This window comes from Triticum dicoccoides, chromosome 7B, assembly GCF_002162155.2.
Source record: "Triticum dicoccoides isolate Atlit2015 ecotype Zavitan chromosome 7B, WEW_v2.0, whole genome shotgun sequence".
Taxonomy (NCBI): Eukaryota; Viridiplantae; Streptophyta; class Magnoliopsida; order Poales; family Poaceae; genus Triticum; species Triticum dicoccoides.
In genome coordinates this window covers 32,514,906-32,522,031 of record NC_041393.1, presented here as the reverse complement: position 1 = coordinate 32,522,031, position 7,126 = coordinate 32,514,906, and the positions used below count along the sequence as shown (strand labels likewise).

The 7,126-nt window shown below is 47.6% G+C and overlaps 1 long non-coding RNA gene across 1 annotated transcript; it reads left to right on the top strand.

Moving 5' to 3' along the window:
• Positions 1-553: 553 nt before the first annotated feature.
• LOC119335767 lies at positions 554-2,553 on the top strand. Its single transcript, XR_005162009.1, has 4 exons — positions 554-764; positions 1,354-1,482; positions 1,579-1,638; positions 2,320-2,553. It is a non-coding gene; the product is annotated as an uncharacterized LOC119335767 (long non-coding RNA).
• The last annotated feature ends 4,573 nt before the right edge of the window (positions 2,554-7,126 follow it).

Below are 7,126 nucleotides of genomic sequence, written 5' to 3'. Positions count from 1 at the left end.
GCAAGACCATATGTGGTCTTATGTTTGAGAGTTTCCTAAATTTATAAGATTCTTGGTCCAATCTGGAGTAGCAGTACAAATGGTTCATTAACTTTTCCACTATGTCTGCTTCTTAGATTTACTACATTCAACTCCTGCATGAATATTTTTTGGTGCCCTCTTTCTGGCGTAGAAGATTGGCAATGCCACAAGATCGAAATATGTTCCATTTATTAATATACGACTCTGCACCAAACTGCTATGGTTGTCAAGTGCATATATAGTGGTATTCTTCTACAAGAACACCCAGTAGGTAAATGATCTTAGATTTTTTTTTCCAGCCATCTTCAGCTGCAGTGCTATTCCTATTTTCTGAAGTCATGGGATGCAAGGCTATGCAATCTCCTAACAGTATATTGCACCCAGTTAGCAAGTAAGTCCTTTCTCTTTCTTCTTTATTTCCTGTTTGCATTCAGAATAATTATGTCTAGGCATACTAACCTACATTTTTCTAACGTCTGCTTCTCAAGAATGATCTGCATTCGGAACAAACAATTGGACGGGGAGACCTGGTTTCAACTGTTGATGAGGCACTGTCCGAGGAGAGACAGTAGATAAATGCAAATGTCCCCCAGCGCCAGAGGAGATCCTTTCTATGGAGAAACACCACATACGTACATAATTTTCTGCCTGGATTGTGGAAACGACCAAGGATAAGCAACTCAAGCGAAAGAATGCTTTGGTCGATCCTGCTGTGTTATTCTTCTCAAACATGCTAAAGAAAGGTTGGTACGATTGGTAGCCGACTAACTTACATAACACGCACACATTACTCTGTTTTTCTAATGAGTGAATGTGGATGCATACAAATAGTTTAGTATATTCTCTATTTCTTTAGTGAGTGTATGAGGATGCGTAACAGTTCTATGCTTTTCACGGATATATGTTGAAGCATGGAAAATGTATATGGTGCGTTTCATTTCTGCTCATCCTGATTTAACCAAACCAACCCCATGCATTTGAGGTTGTTGTGCCTGTCAGGTTTGGACATGTCCTTATTTGTACTAAATCACTAAACTGAACTTTATAAATAAAATAGCCTCCCCCTCCTTTCCAACAACTTATTTATTATTAGAGAAAGCAACAACGTGTTATCATGCTCGCTTTCTTGAGAGCAGTACTTTAGTTTAGATTGACATATACTCTTAGGTATCTAGAATCTTTGCCTACCTATTGCCTATTTGGCATAGATAGATGGTTTGCTTTGGAGAGGGATTAGATAAGGCCTATGAGTCCTAAGTAAGCGTGATAAGCAAGCAGTACACTTCTATTTACTATTAAGCGGCTACTGAATTTCTGATAATGGCGTTACAGGGATGATACAATCAATCCAACTGTTACCTTCGGTGTGATTTTTTGAAGGACTAATCTGAAGATGCTGGCTAGCTTGCACCGCCATCATACAGTCTAGAAGCAAAGACAAGGATTACAGGGAAAATAAAGGTGGAATGCGCCCAATATATTTTACTTTTTGGCGAAGTTTTGGTGCTTGCGCAAGAAAGTAACACCATTATTATACCTACTGATCCTTCTTCCCAGGCAATTCGCCATCCGAAGAAATGCCAACTAACACATTTTTGTACTTCCTCTGTTACAGAGGTAAAAATACTACTGCTTTTCGAAAGCTTTTTTGTTGCATGTTCCTCTTTCTTAGTCTTGTATTTATTCAATCTCACCGTTCTATCGTTTTCCTGAAAATTTATACTCACATAGTAATATTTTTCTTATTGGTGATCTTCTGTTTGGTCTTCATTTGGTGTGCATATAGCATGGGATATTACAGGCTTATTTTTTTATTTGTTCATGCACTAATGCATACTCCCTCCTTTCCCAAATGTAAGTCTTTTTCTAGAGATTCCAACAAGTGACTACATACAAAGCAAAATGAGTGAATCTACACTCTAAAATATGTCTACATACACCCATGTGATGTAGTAGTCCATTTGAAATGTCTAAAAAAACTTATATTTAGGAACGCGGGTAGTAAATCTTTTAGTTATGCTCTTATTATTTAGTCTAGAGCTATGCAATGACAACCATGGCTTTAGTGTTCAGGTGAGTGCCATAGACTGAAGAACCCTTGGCATCTTATCTAAATTCTTTAATCCTATATTATGCGTGCCCAGTTAAAGTTAAGTACCTTATACCAGTACCTTAATTAGCCTCTTCTGTCAATTGATTGTTTGAACTGTTATAGTAGGACTCAGACTTCCAAAGTTATTAGGCATGTGAACATGTTTTTATTTTAGTTTATACAGTTTTGTGTTCTTTTGGCTTCAGGTTGCTCCTGCAAAGAAACCACAGTAAACTCCCATGATTTAGTTAGAAAATACTCTTCTAAAGGCGGTCACTCAACTAAGTATCTTACACAATATACCCAGATGGATGATTGGAGCAGCCTCAGCTGCTAATTAGTGCTCCTGTGTTGAATCACTCAGCTAAGTATCAACACTGCCCTCGAGACTTGGCTATTAGCATAGTAGCAACGAGCTCACAAAAAAATCTGCAGATTCATCAAACATTGAAGGAGGTTAGTTCTTACCTGAGTGGCAACGACGGCTGCCGTTCTGGAGCATCCCTTGCCGTGAAAAGTTACCAGCTTGAGGGAGTGCCCCGGCACAGCCGAAACTGACGCCACCTACGGTAGAGAGCGACAGTGGCAACTGAGGATTTGGCTCGCCAGTATGAGCAACAGTGGCACCATTTGCCGGTTCCGCGGCTCCAAGCTACAGAGGTAGCTGTCGGGCCACCAAGATGCAGATGGAGCCGCAACGCCTCTGAGCTGCAGCAGGAGCCGCTCTGCCGCCAAGCTGCAGCGTTAGGCGCCGCCAAGACGGATCCTAAGTGTCCGCGGCGGCCTCCACCAGGTGCTTTATCACTTCAGTACGAGTAGAATGGTGAAAGAAACGGGACGAAGATGATGAACTGGTGGATGGAACAAGACAAACAGTCAACCACGTGGTGACCTCTGAAGTTACATGTGTGACGCGTGTGTATAGGTGTCCAGAATGTGTGGTTCTCTTGTCCCCAATGGCACAGTTGTAATTTTGTTTTTCTTGCTAATTTGTACTGCATGTACTGGTATGATCTGTACTGTTTCGCGCAATCTATTCCTACTTATTTTGACTTCCTTTTAGCCTACATCATACAATAATAGGATATAAGGATCTCTCAAGTTAATTTTAAATTAATGGCTCGCTGTCGCTTTTCGCGCCATGGGCGCAACGAGTCATCTAGTAGAGAATAACGGAAGGAAGGGGGAGGAGGAAGGGCAGGGGCGAAACGGCCTCGACAGTGAACCTCCAGTCGCGACGATCTCTGGCGAGAGGTGGACTCCCTTGCAAATTAGATCCAAAATCTCCACCGCAGGCCATGGCACGGATGCGCGCCGGAGGGCCTCTCTCAGCCGTGTACCAACCATTGTCTGCATCCGTCGCTGCATGGGGCTGCGCTGGGAGGAGTAGTGACGGGCCGTGGGCCGCCGGTGCACTCCGGGATGGAGGCCGCCCTTTTGTCGAGGGCGGGGCAGCCGGAGGGTGTGTGTGTCGCCAGGACGAGGCTTCGCCACGTCAGGGCACGCCGCTGCAAGGCCGAGGCCGCGCCCTTCTCGGTTGTAGATCGTCGCAGACGATGATGAGGCCGACGCCGCCTGCCCTACATGTCTCCCCACGCAAGCTACCACCGGAGAGGCTTTCCCAGCGGGGACGCGTACTGCCGAGCGCGCGCGGGACAGTGGCCGGTCCGGATGCACGCAGGCCCGCGTGCGAGCTGATCTAGCCACGGGCGATGTGCTGGCCATTGACGGAACTGCCGCCGACAGCACGCTTTCCTGCGGGTCCCACACGGGCACAGGAGATGAGGCACCGACAGTGGCTGCACGGGTGAGTTCGTAGCCGACGTGCACTTTGGTGGAGGCGAAAATGAGGCCGGCGCACGCCGCACCACCCGCAAGATCAGATGCATGCACTGACCGATCGTTAAGGCTTTTCGCTACTCCCATTTCCTCTTTTCACTTTTCTTTCTTACGATCTGCCCATCTAAGTTTTTAGATGATCAGGGGAGGGAGGGAGAAACCCCACCCCCAGTTCCATTTGCAAGACCGCCCATCTGAGTCTGTAACAGTTAACCTAGTTGTAGTCACGTATTAGTTTCAAGAGTCCTAGTACGAGTTGGTTGTGTTTTTCACGTGAGCAAACCGGACAAGTGCCTGTACGAGTCCGGGGTTGCGTCGTGTTGGTCGTCGAGTCGGCGAAGCGTTGTATGCGGCAACGCCTGTATCCCTCCTTTATATACTAGAGAAAATAAATGAAAAGGTGCAAGTCGACGCACCGCAAAAAGTAGTTTCCTCTGTCTACAGTTTCGATCGCAAGTATCGCCGGCTACACACGTACGCCAGAATCCATCGAGCTGCCTGCTAGCTTGCTTGCTAGCTGGTTGTACGTGCGTGTATCTCCCAAAGGTTTTTAAGGGTTCAAAAACAATAATTGGTATCAGAGCCTCGACGATCTACGATCTACGATGACGGGCAGCGACGCTGAGTCGGTCAAGTCCGGCAACGGCGGTTCCAAGGCGAACAAGAAAGACGACAAATGTGAAGAAGGGCGGCAAGTCAGCAACAAGTGGTGGCCGAACGGGCGGCGCCAATGTACAGGCGCATCGCAACATCCCCATCCAGTACCCGATGCTCACCGACGCCAACTACGGCATGTGGGCGGTGAAGATGAAGATCATTCTCCGAACACTTCGAGTGTGGGAGGCCATCACGGACGACGACGTCGACAAGGAGTGCGACGAAGGTGCCATGGCCGCCATAGCCTAGTTTGTGTCGGATTCCGTGCTGATGACATTGGCGGAGTTCGAGAGAGCAAGAGAGGCGTGGAACACACTCAAAGAGACGAGGATCGGAGAAGATCGCGTCACCAAGGCTCGGGCACAAGTGCTGAAGCGCCAAATTTACAAGTTGCAGATGGAGGAAACTGAATCGGTGAACGACTATGCCATGCGTCTGACTACATTGGTGGGAGAGATCCGCGCGCTTGGTGCGAAGCTCGAGGAGACCGAGATTGTGTAGAAGTTTTTCAGTTTGGTGACTGATAAATTCACGTACATCATCGGCACGCTCGAGCAGCTTTACGACATCGATGACATGACCATAACAGAGGCGATCGGACGCTTGCGGACATGGGAAGAGAATGCTCGTGATTGTCGAAAAGGAAACGGAGGAGGTGGTGACCAATCATGTACTCACACACAGATTGGGAGTCCCCAAGTAGCAAAGGAAGGCGCAACGTTGGCGAAAGCTCAAGCAACATGAAACGCGACGGACAAACCAAAGAAGGCAAAGGAAAAGGCAAGCCACAAGGTCGTGGTAAGTCGGACCGATCTAAAGAGCGGAAGCCACGGAATGGAGACAAAGCAACTAGATTAAGGAGGTGAATGTAAGAGTTAACCTAATTGTAGTCACGTATTAGTTTCAAGAGTCCTAGTACGAGTTGGTTGTGTTTTTCACGTGAGTAAACCGGACAAGTGCCTGTACGAGTCCGGGGTTGCGTCGTGTTGGTCGCCAAGTCGGCGAAGCGTTGGACGCGGCAACGCCTGTATCCCTCCTTTATATACTAGAGAAAATAAACGAAAAGGTGCAAGTCGACGCACCGCAATTTTCTCTGTCTACAGTTTCGATCGCAAGTATCGCCGGCTACACACGTACGCCAGAATCCATCGAGCTGCCTGCTAGCTTGCTTGCTAGCTGGTTGTACGTGCGTGTATCTCCCGAAGGTTTTTAAGGGTTCAAAACCAACAATTGGTAGCAGAGCCTCGACGATCTACGATCTACGATGACGGACAGCGACGCTGAGTCGGTCAAGTCCGGCAACGGCGGTTCCAAGGCGAACAAGAAAGACAACAATGTGAAGAAGGGCGGCAAGTCAGCAACAAGTGGTGGCAGAACGGGCGGCGCCAATGTACAGGCGCATCGCAACATCCCCATCCAGTACCCGATGCTCACCGACGCCAACTACGGCGTGTGGGCGGTGAAGATGAAGATCATTCTCCGAACACTTCGAGTGTGGGAGGCCATCACGGACGACGACGTCGACAAGGAGTGCGACGAAGGTGCCATGGCCGCCATAGCCCAGTTTGTGTCGGATTCCGTGCTGATGACATTGGCGGAGTTCGAGAGAGCAAGAGAGGCGTGGAACGCACTCAAAGAGATGAGGATCGGAGAAGATCGCGTCACCAAGGCTCGGGCACAAGTGTTGAAGCGCCAATTTCACAAGTTGCAGATGGAGGAAACTGAATCGGTGAACGACTATGCCATGCGTCTGACTACATTGGTGGGAGAGATCCGTGCGCTTGGTGCGAAGCTCGAGGAGACCGAGATTGTGGAGAAGTTTTTCAGTTCGGTGACTGATAAATTCACGTACATCATCGGCACGCTCGAGCAGCTTTACGACATCGATGACATGACCATAACAGAGGCGATCGGACGCTTGCGGACATGGGAAGAGAATGCTCGTGATTGTCGAAAAGGAAACGGAGGAGGTGGTGACCAACTCATGTACTCACACGCAGATTGGGAGTCCCCAAGTAGCAAAGGAAGGCGCAACGTTGGCGAAAGCTCAAGCAACACGAAGCGCGGCGGACAAAGCAAAGAAGGCAAAGGAAAAGGCAAGCCACAAGGTCGTGGTAAGTCGGACCGATCTAAATGTTGGAAATATGCCCTAGAGGCAATAATAAAAGTATTATTATATTTCATTGTTCATGATAATTGTCTTTTATTCATGCTATAACTGTATTATCCGGAAATCGTAATACACGTGTGAATACTTAGACCACACAATGTCCCTGGTAAGCCTCTAGTTGACCAGCTCGTTGTGATCAACAGATAGTCATGGTTTCCTGACTATGGACATTGGATGTCGTTGATAACGGGATCACATCATTAGGAGAATGATGTGATGGACAAGACCCAATCCTAAGCATAGCATAAAAGATCGTGTAGTTCGTTTTGCTAGAGCTTTGCAAGTGTCAAGTATCTCTTCCTTCGACCATGAGATCGTGTAACTCCCGGATACCGTAAGAGTGCCTT